Raw genomic sequence first — 17,623 nt, 5'->3', positions numbered from 1 at the left:
GGCGGCGGGGGGGAGGAGCGTGGAAAGTGGTCAGCGGTGAGTGCTGCTCTATTGGATAAATAAAGTTATTTGATCCTCCTTTGCAAGATGACCGCATAGCGCAGTGGATTAGCGCGTTTGACTTCGGATCAAAAGGTCGTGGGTTCGACTCCCACTGTGGTCGGTTTCATTTTATTCATCAGCGTTGTTTTCCGAATATTGGGTTTGGCTAATGTATATCATGTGATAATAAAATACTTTATCTTGCTTTTCGGTGCTTTAACGGTCTGTGCATTGACAATTTTGTTTAGAAAAAAATAATAATAAAATAGGAAAGAAAAATATTATTATAAGTGAAAATTTATTTTATATGATTAAAAATTAAAATAGGTCAAATATTAATTATAAGCATATATAAAATTTAGTTGATGATTTGATATTTTTTTTATTTTTTTATCTTTTTTTAATAATTGAATATTAAATAGTAGATTCTTTCCTATTTTCTTTTAATTTTTAAATATTGCATATAAATAATACTTATATTACAAAAAATGTAGTAATTTTATTACACTATAGTTTATTTATTACTCTTGAGCCAATAGTGCTTAAATTCTTTCTAACTACAATTTTTTGCACAAAGCCTTTAATGCATGAACAAAATCGTACATACAACAATAGATAAATGAACAAATAAATTAAAAAAAAAATTTATTTTTTCAAAATTTTTATCCAAAGAAATCAAAATTCACTTTTTAAATTTTTTTATTTTGAAATTATTGGAAAAATAAGAAATAGAAGTGACAATACAAATTTTCAATATATATATATATATAACAAAGGTAAAAACATAAAAAATAAACCGTCAATGCCTTCGTAAAAATTAATAAAAATCTTTAAATAAACAAAAATAATAAATGATGCGCATCAAGCTTCTTGATGGAATAACTATTATTGTAAAACAAGACTGGAGTTAGAAGAAATAGAATAATTCTACCCTCCATAAATAAATAAATAAGTAGATAAGATAAAATAGTTTATTATTGCTTGTTTTTCTCGTGTGTTTTAACTTGTTCCCTTTTTTTCAAAATATTTTGTTTCGGATCTTTTTTTTTTTTTTAATATGGTCCAACATTTTAGAATTTTAAGAATACAATATTTGCTAGCTAATGAAATTTTTTCTTATTACACCACTCTTTTTATGTTTCATTTATAATATTTTTCTTTTTTTTTAAATGTTGTATGTAATCATTTTAAAAGGTTTTGTTCAATAGTTTGTGCATACAAAAGGATGTTTTTCTATCACATACAATTGCATATTTTGGTGTTATATTTTAGAGTATTATTTATTTAATGTAGTTATTTTTCATTCATGCATCATATAAAAAAATGTTTCACTAATATAATAATAATAGTAATAATAAGTAGAAGTAAAATTACAAAACAACACTTTGTACTTAGATTTAAAAAATAAAGAGGTATATTATGATTTTATTATAATCACTTAACACCCTTGTGCTCTTTGTAACTATGCAAAATTTTTGTTTTGTTATTTTTTCCTAACAAACGATGCTAAAAAGACAAAAAAAAAATCACAAAAAATAGTGAAATTAAATTATCAATTGATTGTATTAATATCTATGCAGATTTCAAGGCTTGATTAATCCCTAGTCACCTTAAAGCATTTCTCTATTATCGTAGATTAGACTATTAGCAACAATTTAATTGCATACCACCAATGAGTATTTTGTTGTTGCCTTGCTCTAGATAATTGCCCATCAACCTTGACAACATAATTACCTATGAGCTTACAAGTGGATATGAAAAACATTGAGTGTTGATGTAGTAACAACATAAAGGAATTACAATTAAGAGAGAACTTCAAAAAGATGGGGAAAAGAGAAGAGGGGAAGAAGGAGAAAATGGAAAAAGGAAGAAGAGAGAAGGAAGAAGGAGATGCAAAGACAACACATGGGTTCCATTTTAATTTCAAATTCACTAACGTTAACTCTTCCATAGCTTTCATACCTTATTTATAAGAAAGCTTAAATTACAAGACTACACATAAATCTATAAAGATATATGAAATTACATAAGAAAACCTTATTGAATAAATAAATCTTCAAATACACACAAGCATACTACAAATATAATGAATTTGCTTGGATCAACAATCTCTCCTAATCATATTCTTTGAAGCCAATCTCCAAAATGAGTCAAATGATCCTTCCAAATACCCACTCCCCATCCTACATCAATTCTCTCCTATCAAAAAGAACTATACTTCATTTAGTGGGGGGCAAAACACGAAGGAGTCCATAAGGATCATGCTTAATCCTCTATCAAACAACCATGGACAACCCAAAGACAACCCAAAAAGGACATGACAAATCTTGAGAGTAATAATATCACGTTGTACTATCTCTACAATTAAACTAAACTTAAAATAAGCAAGCAACGATGCCCTTCAAGTTGGTACCTTACGGACTAGGATGAGGTTCAACTTCCAAAATAAACTTATTTATAGATTCTTCAAAAACTACATTTGTACAATGACTATGACCAACAACCAAAGTATAAAGTTGCTTATAACAAATCACCTGAATCTAAAATATGTTGGTTGATCTCTAATCTTCTTATTTTTCAAGGGATGGGTTAAAGAACTAAACTATTTTTTGAGTTGTTATCATCATCTAGTTGCAACTACTTCGATGGCACAATCATCATCCTTTTTTCTTCTTTGTTCCTGCAATAGCCACGACTTGGTTAGGACATTGTGCAAATCGATGCCCTAAACCTTGGCTTTTGAAAAACTTGATTGATGGTGCATATTATAAGTTGTTTTGGAATGCTCAGGAGTCCTCCAAGGAGTTAGGAGAAGTAATTTGAACTCCTTAATCACTTCTCTCACATAATCCCATCGGTACTCTTCTAAAACTGAAGGGTCAATGTAACTCCAAGAGGACTATGCTACATAGCCTTCTCAATTTGAGTGACAATCTATTTTGCATCCCCAACTATTATAGATCACTTGCAATAAACTTGAAGGTGATAATTGGCTTCAATCATGTTTGGTACAAAACTTTCATTACATCCTTTTTTCTTTCTACATTGACACGAAAAGCCAAATGATATAACCTATTAGTGTAATCTGCCACTATTGGCATGAATATCCAAATGATAGAATCTACTAGTGTAATCTACCACCATCTTTTCTTCCTCCATATCAAAGAGTAGCAAATGAACACATTGTTAGTAATTGGAAGGTATAAATTGTTCCTGCATGGCTCCCTTTCATCTTATCATATGTTCTAATCTCACAAAATCTTCCTTCTACATATTGTGCGTTGTTTATTGTATCAATTAAATTCAAATAGCTCCGTTCATTTTTTATTCAATCAAATACAACTTTTGAGCCTTGATCATGTCACCCCATCAGAAATAGTATTTCAAAGAATACATCCAACAATCAATTTTATCATGAGAACCATCACCATTAAAATTTGAACTTCTAGTTTAATTACCCTTATGCAAATGATTGTTTTGGCCTTCATGTAATTCAAAAGTATGAGGGATATCAACAACTATACCACTTTCTTGTTTAGGAGGAAAATAAATGAGCCCTCAATGGTTCAATTTCAATTGCTAGCATATTTAGAGCTTTAGAAATAGTTTACATTAGAATTGGAGGAGTTTCACATATGCTTGATATACATGGGTGATTTCCATCTTGATTCAAAGCTTAAGTTGTTAGGTCATTAGGTCCAACCAAGTATATAAGTCACTTATTCTCTGCTTAATTTTCTAATATAAGGCAACTTTCATGATTGAAATTTCCAATAAACTCGCTCTCACTTATGAACCTCTATAAGAGAGAACTATCTCCCTTTGGGAATGGGTTCACTCATTCCATATGCCTCTAAATTAATCCTACTGTCCACATTTTTTACCCCATTCAAATTCTTATAATCGACCTAGATGATCCTTGTTGACCCTATGGGTCATACCCTATTTTGATTATGACAAATACTCAGGTATTTAATGATTGCCAAGTTGATGTGCAGGTTTATCTTGGCAGTACCCTATGATGGCACTCGGAGACCCGGAGGAAAACGAAGACTCTGAAGACCCTTGATATAATTGATTTGTTGTAATTTATATTCGGGTCTGTAATATTTAAGTAGGAAAGGTCTGTAATATTTAAGTAGGAAAGGTCTGTAATAGTAAATAGGTTTTCGGTTTGTAATAAGCACACACATCACATGTATGATTTATTTTGTAAGCTCAAACCGAACCATGAATAAGATAGGACCTTAGGGTTGGTCGACCGTCACCGGACTTTTTCGGTGATTTCAAATTGGACTCCAAGTGACCTTAGAACACACACATATTTCACATATGTTTATTAGGCACTTGAATAAGACTTATTTGGGTCGATACGGGACCGAAATGCACACTTGGTGCACTTTCGGTCGACCGGCCAATTCAGTTCAATTTGGCCCGGTCGACCGAACTGGTTCTGGGTCAACAATCTGACCAAGGCCCGGTCGACCGAGACCATGTAGTTCATTTGACCCCGGTCGACCGAACCACCTGGAAGTCAACTTTTTGACCTCCTGGTCGACCGAGCACTTTTGTACTCCAACTACTTGGTCGACCGAAGGGTCTTGGGAGAACTCCCAACAGTATGGTCGACCGAGCCCTTCAGTTCAAAATAGCCCCGGTCGACCGAACCTTGGAATTTTGGAAAATCGCCTTCCTCGGTCGACCGGCCACTCAGTTCAAAATAGCCCTGGTCGACCGAGCCATTTGAGTCCTGGTCAACCGAACCACTTCTGGTCGACCGAACCTCTCGGGTTGCTTCCATTTTTACCGTGGTTAATATTTTTCTAAACAGGGTTAAAATGTCTTAAACGTCATTAAACTTTTCTAATAATACCCAATAGGTCCCCAACGGTCATATTTTCTCCCTTGCCTATATATATGAGTTCATTTGGGATAATTAGCGATGGGATTAAAAATATTGATTAAGAGAAATTCTCTGAAAATCCCAAATCCTATAATACTCATATCCAATCCCCATTCACTCATGCTTACCTTCTTCGATCTCTTAAATACTCTGTAAGTCGATTGAGTGTTTATATTTAATAGGTTTGCTCTCTCATTCTTATTTGATTGATTTATTTTCATTGAGAGCTAAACCTAAGTATTCTTAGGAGACTTTGTTAATAAGTCTATCCTAAGAAGACTTTGATAGATCTTCTAAGATTTGCACCTTCATTGCAACATCTTAAAAAGATTGTATTTGTTTTTGGTTGCAAAACATTTTCAAAATACATTCAAATATCTAGTGTGCTTTGTCTTGATAAATCTTTAAAGAGATATTTGTTTGTGTGGGAAAAATCTTTGTTGCAATATTCATTGATTTATATCCATAGTTGAATACAAAGATTAAACTCTTTTTGCAAACCAAACTTATACATTGCTAGAGCTTCATATACATATATATATATTGAGAAAACTTGTTGATTAAAATATATGAAGTTTGGATAATATCTTTGTTTGAGCACTTAGATTGAATAGCCTGTGATACAAAGATCATTTAGGTTTGCACTCTCACGTACTCATTACAACGATAGTAAATCTATTTGAGAGTTGACATCTTTGACCACATTGAGCTTACATATTGAATCATACTGTGGTGTTTGTAATTGCGCGTATTTGGGTACACATCCGCTTTACTTGAAAGCCTATTCATTGTACCATTTGATTGTATTTCAAATACTGTTGTATTTCCAGGCACGAGCCTGAAGAGGGAGACTAGCCCTAGAATAGTCCCGGATTGGCTTAGACCCGGTTAGGAAAGCTAGGTGCGTTGTCCTGTTAAGGCGTGTAGGTTGAGGTCAGCCCCGCTAATTGACCTGGTTAAGGTTGAGGTCAGCCTTATGTTAATTTGACCTGGTTGTAAACGGTGTCGCTCCACCCTTAAGTGAGCTACTAGTGGAATCCTCAAGCTTGCGAGCTTGAGGCGGGGACATAGGCACAGTTGGCCGAACCTCGATAACATATCGTGTGTTTGCTTACATTTACGCACTTTACATTTACCGCACATGTATGTTATGGGTAAATGATGCGTATGACTTAATTTTCATATTATATTTATCTACGCATTTGGAAATTGCATAGACAGGCCCTAGGTTGTGCATATACTGTTGTTAAATACATTAACCTAGGAGAAAAAGTTTAAAATTCCAATTCACCCCCCCCCCCTCTCTTGGGAATAAACAAATTCTAACAATCCTTAATGGCTTATATCACATATTTAGTCATCAAATTGTCAACATATTAGGAGAATTTTCTTTTACAAGATAATCTATAATTTTTTTTGCCCCAAGTTGCAAACCACATTTTACCACTTGTTAGAATTGGAGGAGTCTTTGCACAGTCTTGATATGCAATAGAGCTTCAACTTGACCCAAAAGATTAAACTATTAGATATTAGGCCCAACCATGTATATTATCCACTCATTCTCCGCTTAATTTTTCTATATAGGACAATTCTCACAAGTGAAATTTCTAGCAGTCACAAAGGTATTCTTAGTATTTTGTACCCTATCAAACAATGTTCTATTTTTGTGGACAACTAAACCTTAATAAGGATCTTTAACACTATAGACACCCCATTTTGTCTAAGGGCCAAATATAAGAAGAATACATTTTAATTATTACACTGTTTGTACAAATATAGTAAAGAAAAAAATACATATAAAAAAAAAGGAATACAGGAAGGAATAATACAAAAAAAATACAATACAATAGTAATCACTGCAAAAAAAAAAGGGGGGAAGAGAAGACAAGAGTCTTGAAACATTGCTGGCATTTGCACACATGCAAGCCTACACAAGGGAAATTGGGTAGTAGTTAATAGAGGGTTTGAATTAAGTACATCCCTGGACCTATAAATTGAGGTTCACAGGGAGAAACATAGTCAGACATGGAAAGGAGTCACAACCATAGTAGTATTAAGCAATTCATAGAGGGATAAGAGAAGATAACAACAATAGTAGTATTGAGCAATTCATGGAAGCAAAACAATTCACAGGGCATAGAAATTTACAAACAAAGAGGTTTTGATATTCAAAAGCATATAATTGAAGGGGTCATCCACATTTTGTTTAAATATTGAAAGAGTGGAAGACAATAGGTAGGTATTTTTAATTATTCTTGGTTATTTATTCAAAAATATAAACATACGACCAACGAAAGCAAAATATACTTATACAACCATACATACCAGAGTACTACTCTCAACCAGTCTTACTAAAATTTTCCCAAAACATTATACAACCCAGAATGTTTGAAAACAGCTAAACATAACAAAATAGCGTTGTACCAAGTCCACTCTCGATTAGATCATCTAGGTCCTACCCCGGAGCTCCTAGACTCAGTGTCTTGTAGGTCCTAAAAAATTTATATATTTATTGAGGTGTGATACTTTTCAGTAAGACAGAATAGATTAATATCAGTGTGTGGCTAACATGAGTTTTAGTGAACTTTAACACATTCTTTAATTTACTTTATCTGACAAATATGACATTTGTATAGTATAACTCACACCTATACAGTTGAAAATACACATTTCTTTCATAATATAAAATAGTTCGATAACTAACCACATTTACATAAATTGACATATATGCGTAGAAGAAACCCGCTTTTGGACATACAACATCATCATGTATAAACCCCCATGATCGGGTTATGCGGTCCGAAGACTGGACCTAGCCCTAGTTGGCCTACCACCAGGCTAAGTCAAACCTCATGTCTACAAGTCTGATTTACTTACCTAGCCTGCTCTAGACTCCAGGGGGGTACACAACCCTTCCGTGGCCAAATCGACTTTTCAATACCAACACTTTTATCCATAACAGTGTGGTTGCACTATCTCAATCATTAACAACAGTATCGTGCTCTCAAGCCATCTGATCCTCAGGGTTCTTAAACCATATAATGCAATTTAAGTAATAAAAACTATAACACAAATCTCATTTTCATAATTCAGTATAACACCTGTCATGTTCACATTTTTATATAAGATCTATCATATCAAAACTCGGCATTCAATCGTCATATCAAAACTCGGCATACAACCATCATATTAAAACCCCGGCATATAGCCGTCATATCAAACCCCGACATATAGTCATCATATCAAACCCTAGTATACAACCATCATATCAAACCCCGGCTTACAACCGTCATATCAAACCCCGACATACAATCGTCATATCACATTTCCAATAATTCCATAAAATCGTATAAATCACAAATTTCTCTGAATAGTACCATATTAATACGCAGATTCACTTATACAATAAACTGGGTTAACCTCATGCCACACGATTTTTGACTGATAAAACATAATATACTAAACTGTCACGGAAAAATATATTTCGTTGAAAATTAAGTCTGACCATCTCTATAATTTTATTCAACTCAAAATACTGGTTTTATAAAAAAAAAAGGAAATGATCAAGCTCACTCACTTTGGTTTTTCCCCAAATACTAATAATAATCAAAACTCTAACTTTCATGTGCCTGAATCATTCAGAAAATCATATATAACATACACAAATTCATATACTCGAGTTTAATCAGTTCAAATTTAAGAAAAAACTGACATAAGTTATTCCTTTTACTTGTTCCTGAAAAACTGTTTATCCTGTTCCCTGGAAAAGTTCCCCGGTTCTTGAATACAGCGAAGAGAAGGCTGCTGGCAAGTCGAGAAAGACAAGGGAGATGATCAAAGGGCTAGTCGGAGCCTCAGGAGGCTTTAGGGGCGAGAGAGAGAGAGAAAGAGATGCGCGGGAGAGAGAGAAACACCCGGGGGAATCGTGCCCTATGAGAAAGAGAAGAGAGGAGGTGAAATTTCCAACAAAAAAATGACTTAAGTTCTATTTATAGGCAAGCTGGCCTGCAGGAAACCGTCGACGGTTTTCCTAAACTTGACAAAACCGTCCACGGTTTGGCATTAAAAAGTTTTCGGTTGTTATAACCGTCGACGGTTTTCTGAGATGGCTTCAAACTGTCGACGGTTTGATGCTCAACCAAACCATCTCCATTCTTTCCTGCTTTTCCTTCTCTTTTATTTATTTTATTTTCTTTTCTGGGTTCAGGTTACTACAAAAGGGCCTAGGACCTTTAAAAAAACTAAAAAATCTTGGGCCTAATGCCCATTTTTAAAGCAAAACCCATATTTTTAAAACAACAAGGTCGTGGCCCAATTTTTAAACCCATGGCCCATTTTTTTAAAAACCCACATTAAAAAAAAAACAACAACAACAACAGGCTTAGGGCCCATTTTTTTAAACCCACATTTTCAAAAAAAAAAAAAATACAAACATAGGCCTAGGCCCAATTTTTAAACCCAAAACAAGCCCTCCAGTGGGCTGAGCCTCACATGCCCAAACAAAACTTGAGGCTCACACATCCAAACACAACCCAATTACCATACATCCAAACAGAAACCAAACACACCCAAATAGAATCCCCGAGTCAACCCAAACTCAACCCAATGGGTTAACTCACCCTTGAGTCAACCCAAACCCAACTCAGTGGATTGATTCAAAACCAAATCAAATAGAGCAAATTTCAAAACCAAAACACGAATACAGATCAAAGTGATGTTTGATTCAAACAAAAATAAAGAAAAAATAGGGTTGAAGTGAACTTGTTAGCCTTGGTGGCTACACCATCATTGTTTAAAGTGTTTTGATAATATTAACCTATATATTGTTCCTAGTGTTTTCCTATCTTTGAAGATCATGTTTAGTACAGGTACTCGTACATGAAGTACTGTATCAAAGGAAAAGATCGGACCGAATTGACGTGCAAATAGGAAGATCAAAAGAACACGTACTCGGAAGGACCCAAACGCAACCAGAAGATTAATTTCTATTTTATATGAAATAAGTGTTGTGTGAGTTAGGAACATTTTGTAACTTTTGCGGGTGTGTTTCTTGCATGATTTCTAAGCAAAAGATGAGAAAATGCATGCATACTAGGACACTTGAGTTTATAGGATTGCACTAAAAGTCAAAAACTCAATTCATAGTTTTCAAAGTTTAAATCAAAAAGTTTGTTAAAAGAATCCTAAACTCAAATATGTTTTTCAAAGGGACAAGTTTTCAACATTTTGGTATTTTAAACATCTTCATACTTAGTCCCAATTTTATCTAAATGAGTCTTATGTCCAAAAGCTTCAAGAAGTCAAGCATATTTTCATTAAAGGACATATTGACATATAAGATATCAAAACGAGCTTTCAAATGCGTTCTATCAAACAAGATATCTTATATTCAAGGAGAAACTCATTTGGGCAAATATTAAACTTTATTAGACTTAATATATTTCATATACTTTTGTCCAAGAATATTTTAAGTGATCAAAAGGTTTTTTGACAAGGAAAAACGAGCAATCGTCGTCTAATGTAGTGCAGCCTCGAGTCTTGAATACTTTTCGGTATTTGGGGCATAACTTTTTCTAAAAAAGTCCAAAAATAATGATCTTGATGTCTATGGAAAGCAAGAAAAAATCCCACAACTTTTGTGTTCATGACTTTTTCTGATTTTGGGTAATCGTCGACGTATGAAGGAAATCGTCGACGGTTTCAGAGAGCCCAAAAAAACCGTCGACAGTTTGGGACGGTGACAGAACGCCAATGACTAGAAAACAGCTAGTTTCACTTGGGATTCACTCCCAACGGTCCAATAATGGCTAGCTTCTATTTTTGGTTATAAATACAAGTCCATAGACTTGTTTAGTATGGTTTTAATTATTTATTACAAGCATTTAGTGAAAAATATCTTTAAATCCAAAACCAAGCACTTTGCACTTGCATTCTAGTCATTCATTCACAAAGTGCTCAATCTTTCTTGCTCATTCATCTTGTTTGAATCATTCCTTAATAGAGTAGCGTGAGGTTTGAATTGTATTTCATATTTGCTCATTTGAGGAGCATTGATTTGTAATCTTTCATCTCTTTGTAGGGTTCTTTGTGAACCGGTTTGGTGAAGGTTTTTTGTGTGCCGAAGTGATGGCTCTTTGTGAGTGCGTAGGGATTTGTTCCCAAGTGTAGGGTTTTGTACCCGAGTGTAGGGTTTTGTACCCGAGTTGTAAGGCTTACTCTGCCCGGGAAGGAGTGTCTGTAGTGGATTGTGGAATCCTTGACTTTGTGCTAAGGCATGGACGTAGGTTTGGTGTTGAACCACGTTAAAACTCGGTGTTAAGCCTTTCTCTCCCTACTCTTTATTATATTGTCTTGTCCTTGATTTGAATTTGCTATATATTGTGATATAATTGCTTGCTTCTTGCCAAGTATTTTATTTTGTAGAGAAAATTTTATATATGCGAAAAGAGTCATTCACCCCCCCCCCTCTAACTTTATATTGTGTGTCTGCTGCGGGGCACACGTGTATACTCCCCGAGCTACGACATCTAACAAGTTGTACCAGAGCGAGGCGCTTGCATTTTTCAGAGTAAAATCTAGAGTGTAAAAGATCAATGGAGTATTCGGTGAGCACTTCTTCACATGGACGATCTATTTATCAACCACCATTGTTTGAAGGCACCAACTACCTCTCTTGGAAAAATCAAATGGTCGTCTTCATTCAATCATACAACTTGAGATTATGGAAGATCATCTCCAAAGGAGATTACATCTTCAAAAATGAAGAAGGGGAACCGAAAGAATTTGAAATGATGTCAAGTGATTACGCGTCAAAACTACGTAATTGGGCATCTTAACCTGGGCTTTACGGTTTATATTTTTAATTAAATGTCTAAAATTATCCAATATTTTAATAAAGTGCCAAAATCATCATTCTTGAACCTTATTGCACTATTTATGAAGTTTTGGTAATTTTTTGTCGCAGGAAAAATCTCGGAAACTAAAACCAACACTTGTTCGTATTTCATGTATAACTTTTCCTTCCGAGCTCTGATCGAGACGATTCAAATTTCTAAAGAAAGAAGAAAGGATTATCTACAACTTTCGTGTTTTGTGAGATATGGGCTCCAGAAGAGTCAGATTTGCGATGAACAGAGAATAAAAAAAATGAAAAAAATCAAGTTGCCGGGTCAACCCTTTCCAAATGGGTCGGGTTGTGGCTTCACGGATCCTAGGGCACCCAATTTCCCTTTTTATTCCCCTGCGCAGGCAGCCCCCGGGGCTCCCCATTCTTCTCTTCTTCTTCTTCTTCTTCTCTTCTCTTTACTTTGATTTATTCTCGTCTTCTCTCCCTCTCTCTTTCTATTTGTTTTCTTTTTCTTTCCCTAAGCTCTGCAAACCTGAGACTTAATCCTCCCTTCTTTCTCTCCCTCAGCTTTCTCCTGTACGATCCCTCTGTTCCAGCAAACAAGTAGCTCCATCTTCCCCAGTCGGATCTGTTGCTGCAGCCAAGCAACCCGAGCACACCTCCACCCAACTCTAGCCGCGCATAGCTGATGCAGTCAACCATATTAGCAGACCCGAGAGGCTCTCTGCACCCCGTGAAGCTCTCCGGCCACCCTGCACATCACCAACAAAACCATCCCGGAGCTGCTGCTGCCCTTGCCAAGTCGAGATCAGAACAGAGCCACACCCGAGCCTCAACTGTTGCCAGCATACCAGCAGCAATCTGCTGCCAAGCCGAGCACCAGAACCACAGTAGCAGAGGCCATCCTCTGTTCCTTAGACTCTTCAAGAACAAACTGAGCCAATTTCTCTCTCTCTCTCTCTCTTCTTTCCTCTGCTCTTTTCTTTCTTTTATTTTAAATTACAGCAGGATATTGTTTTTTTCCCTTCTTTATTTGGTTATTATTTAGAGTTTTGAAAAGATTATATGAATGAGTGTTAAGTGATGTTAATTTATTTTAGTGAAGTTTAATATTTACTTATCTATTTGGCTTTTAATTGATGTTATTGTTAAATTTGAAGAATTTAGATTAGTTTTGGTTAGAGCTCTTATTCAGTTAAAGATTTGATTTTTATTACGCGTGTGTGTGTTGGGTTTAGTTTCCATTGGGTGTTTTTAATTCCATGTTTTAGGTGACCATCTTTAAACTAACGCGTGTTAAGTTTCCTTGAGTAAATTAGGATTTCCATTAGTGTTCTTTAGTTCAATGCATGTTAGTTTTAGGAATTTAATTTACATGTCATTTAATTCATAAAAAGTGAAATGAACGATCTTGAAATCTTGAATTTGAACTGAGTTCAGTAACTTTTATTTTTCGATTGGGCGAAAGTAAAATCTGAGATTAAAACACATTCCCTGAGGAGACGATTTAGCCCTTGGGCTTAATATTACACGACAGAACTCCTATACTTGGGATAGCTTCCGAGCTGCTCATTTTTCGAGTAAGTTATCAAGCACGGAAAAGAGGTTAGTTGAGTTAAATTTTAAAGTAAAGCATTTCATTTTTTGTGCTTTAAGTAAGGTTGAATATAGTCGTGTTTGCGAATGTAAAACCGCAAAAGAAATATGGGATTTGCTTCAAAGCACCTATGAAGAGCCCAAGAAAGAAATTGACCTCAACTTAGATTCATCTAGTGTCATTCACCAAAACACTCTACGAGAAGCACATTGCCTCGTGGCCAATGAAGAAGAAGGAACAAGTTCGGATGATGATGATGATGAATATATTCCTTCATATGATGAAATAGTACAAAGTTGTGTTAAATTGTTTGATGAATTAATTTTAGTTAAAAAGAGGAACAAAAATATTGAGAAAGAGTTTGCTATGTCTAAGCAACGAGAATCCTCTTTGAAAGAAGAAAATGAATCCCTTAAAAGGAAAAATGAAGAGTTTGTTTTAGATTCTATAAGAGAGCATGAAACTTTGAAAGAAAAGATAGAAATTTTGGAAGAAAAATTGTCAAAATCCAAAAGTAAGGAACCTTGTCTTTGTTCTATCTTGAAAGAAGAAAATTGGTCATTAAAAAGGGAAAATGAGGAGCTTATGGAAAAAGCTCAAAAAGACCATGAAATTCTTCAAAGGGAAGTAGGAATTTTGAAAAATCAAATTACAAATGTCTTGAAAGAAAATACTCTCTTGAAAAAGAAAAATGAAAATCATGGTAAAGTCACGAGAGGAAAAGAAAACTCCAAAAGGATTTTAGGAGTCAAAAGAAATAGCGTTTATAAGAAAATTTTGAAATCCTCATGCAAACCACATGGTCATGCCTCATCTAGCAAAAATAGTGTAAACAAGTCAAGACCCTCACGCAAAAACAAAATTTGTTTATATTGTGAAAGAAAGGGTCACATAAGATATTTTTACCCTTATAGAGGAAATAGAGACAAAGAAAGGAAGATGGAATGGGTAGTGAAGAAAAACCCATTGGCACCCAAGGAAGAATGGGTACCCAAAGGAAACACATGATTTTTGGAATTTTTGTTTCCTAAGAACCTAAGATTAGAAAATAGGACTTAGATAGATTTAACCTAGGAGAAATGGAATAAGTGTTGTCCAAGTAAATTTATGTTGTGATAAATTAGAAACACTTATTTATTTATTTTTATTGAGCTCAAAATGAGTAAATTCCACTTTTTTGCATTTTAATTTGTTTAAATTATTTTGCCGGAAATTTTTTGAGAATTATGCCAATATGTGATGCGTTCAAATTATAAAACCAATGTGATGCTTTAAATTGTATGTATATCATATCAATTGGTTCCTTTTTGAAATGTTGGCTATTGTTTATGGGGTGAAATAACATGTACTCTAAGCTTATTAAATGGAAATACCTTGTTTTTCTTCATGAGAATTACTAAGGCTTTAATTTTTGATTCAAAAACATGCTATAGTTTGTTTTGATGATATATGCTTTGTTTAAATGCATAGTAGAATATCTAAACATAGCATTCATGAAATGGATTTTTGTAAAGATAATCATCACAACAAATGGTATCCAAATAAAGCATCATCGTAAGCATATGTTATGTTTAAAGAATACCTTCCTAATTGGCGGCAAATTAGGAGAACATGTATCCTATTTTCTAAGAGCATTGTCAAATAAAGCCAAGTTTGCATCTATATGCTCCTTACCAAGTTATTTGGACACATTTACCGTGCTTAAATTACAAGCATGAATATTTTGTACTTATTTTGAAAATATACATTCTTGAATGATTAATGAATGTTTGATCCAACATCATATGGTATTTTCTTAAAGATCATCATTCATGTATTTGCAAGAAATCCATTCTAGGCTTTCCACTATTATGATTTAGCAAATATTTTGGTATATGTGTCCAGCACATACTTACCTCACCACCATGGAAGCATATCTTAAGGGGGAGAAATTTTAGTAAAATGAATTGTACCTCTCTTTTTGATGATGATCAAAGGGGGAGAAGATATTTTGGTGTCCTATTTGTTAAGAGAATGTTGTGTAGTGTTATGTGTGGGGAAGAATGAAATGCATGGAAAATGCATGTGGGGTAGAATGCATGTGATAATTCAAAGATAATATGAAAGTTCTAATTGCGTACTTGTTTTATCTTCCATGAACTTTCTATTTTATGGTGTGCATGTTTAAAACTCTAATAGATATGAAAAATATAGTTAAATAATTTTACACCTTATATGCATAAAGTAAGGGGGAGCAAATTGTAGATATGCATATAGTAAGGGGGAGCATATTTTAGTCTTATCTAAGAATATGCATAAATTAAGGGGAAACTTTAAATTATACCCTATAGGATAACACCAATGGTTTGTCATCATCAAAAGGGGGGAGAATGTTAGTTTTAAAGGCTACGTGAGTTTAATTGCATTGTTTTGATGATAACAACCCATTAGTAGTTTTAGGTAAGCTTATCTTTGCATAATAAGCTATGGTAAGTCAAACTCAAATGCAAATATTAAGTAAATTACTAATAGGTTAGACATCATCAAAAAGGGGGAAAATGTTAGCCTTGGTGGCTACACCATCATTGTTTAAAGTGTTTTGATGATATTAACCTATATATTGTTACTAGTGTTTTCCTATATTTGCGGATCATATTTAGTACAGGTACTCGTACATGCAGTATTGGATAAAAGGCAAAGATCGGACCGAGTTGACGTGCAGATAGAAAGATCAAAAGAACACGTACTCGAAAGGACCCAAGCACAACCGGAAGATTAATTGTTAATTTATATGTAATAAGGGTTGTGTGAGTTAGGAACATTTTGTAACTCTTGCAGATGTGTTTCTTGCATGATTTCTGAGCAAGAGTTGAGTCAATGCATGCATACTAGGACACTTAAGTTTATAGGATTACACTAAAAGTCACAAACTCAATTAATAGTTTTCAAAGTTTAAATCAAAGAGTTTGTTAAAAGAATCCTAAACTCAAATATGTTTTTCAAAGGGACAAGTTTTCAACATCTTGGTATTTTAAACATCTTCATACTTAGTCTTGATTTTATCTAAATGAGTCTTATGTCCAAAAGCTTCAAGAAGTCAAGCATATTTTCATTAAAGGACATATTAACATATAAGATATCAAAACGAGCTTTCAAATGCATTTTATCAAACAAGATATCTTATATTCAGGGAGAAACTCATTTGGACAAATATTAAACTTTATTAGACTTAATGTATTTCATATACTTTTGTTCAAGAATGTTTTAAGTGATCAAAAGATTTTTTGACAAGGAAAAACGAGCAATCGTCGTCTAACATAATGTGGTCTCGAGTCTTGAACACATTTCAGTGTTTGGGGCATAACTTTTTCTAGAAAAGTCCAAAAATGATGATCTTGGTGTCTATAGAAAGCAAGAAAAAATCCCACAACTTTTGTGTTGATGAATTTTTTTTATTGGGTAATTGTCGACGTATGAAGGAAACCGTCGACGGTTTCAAAGAGCCCAAAAAAACCGTCGACGATTTGAGACAGTGACAGAATATCAACAACTGGAAAATAGTTAGTTTCACTTGGGATTCACTCCCAACGGTCCAATAATGGTTAGCTTCTATTTTTGGCTATAAATACAAGTCCATAGACTTGTTTAGTATGGTTTTGATTATTTATTACAAGCATTTAGTGAAAAATATCTTTGAATCCAAAACCAAGCACTTTGCACTTGCATTCTAGTCATTCATTCACAAAGTGCTCAATCTCTCTTGCTCATTCATCTTGTTTGAATCATTCCTTAATAGAGTAGTGTAAGGTTTGAATTGTATTTCATATTTGCTCATTTGAGGAGCATTGATTTGTAATCTTTCATCTCTTTGTAAGGTTCTTTGTGAACCAGTTTGGTGAAGGTTCTTTGTGAACCGGAGTGAAGGCTCTCTCTTTGTGAGCGCGTAGGGATTTGTTCCCAAGTGTAGGGTTTTGTACACGAGTTGAAAGAATGTGACGCCCCGATTTTCTTATAACTTTTTTTCAATAACAAATAAATAATTACTCGTCATCCACAACATCCATAAATCGGCCACGTCAACAATCCTAATATCATTCATACGACCCGACCCGCATTGGGTACCGGGTAAAAAGTTATTTTATTATACAACCTAACAGCGGAAGGCAGTGTATTTATATCATTCAGAATACAATACCTAGAGTATCTACATACACACAAATACATCATTATTACAAACTCAAACACTACTCAACAT

The 17,623-nt window shown here is 34.3% G+C and overlaps 1 non-coding gene across 1 annotated transcript; it reads left to right on the top strand.

Moving 5' to 3' along the window:
* The first annotated feature begins 89 nt into the window (after positions 1–89).
* TRNAR-UCG (transfer RNA arginine (anticodon UCG)) lies at positions 90–163 on the top strand. The gene has a single exon. It is a non-coding gene; the product is annotated as a tRNA-Arg (tRNA).
* The last annotated feature ends 17,460 nt before the right edge of the window (positions 164–17,623 follow it).

Source organism: Malania oleifera, chromosome 6 (assembly GCF_029873635.1).
Source record: "Malania oleifera isolate guangnan ecotype guangnan chromosome 6, ASM2987363v1, whole genome shotgun sequence".
Lineage (NCBI taxonomy): Eukaryota > Viridiplantae > Streptophyta > Magnoliopsida > Santalales > Ximeniaceae > Malania > Malania oleifera.
Note: the sequence above shows the minus strand (reverse complement) of the source record. Positions and strands in the feature narration are given on the sequence as shown.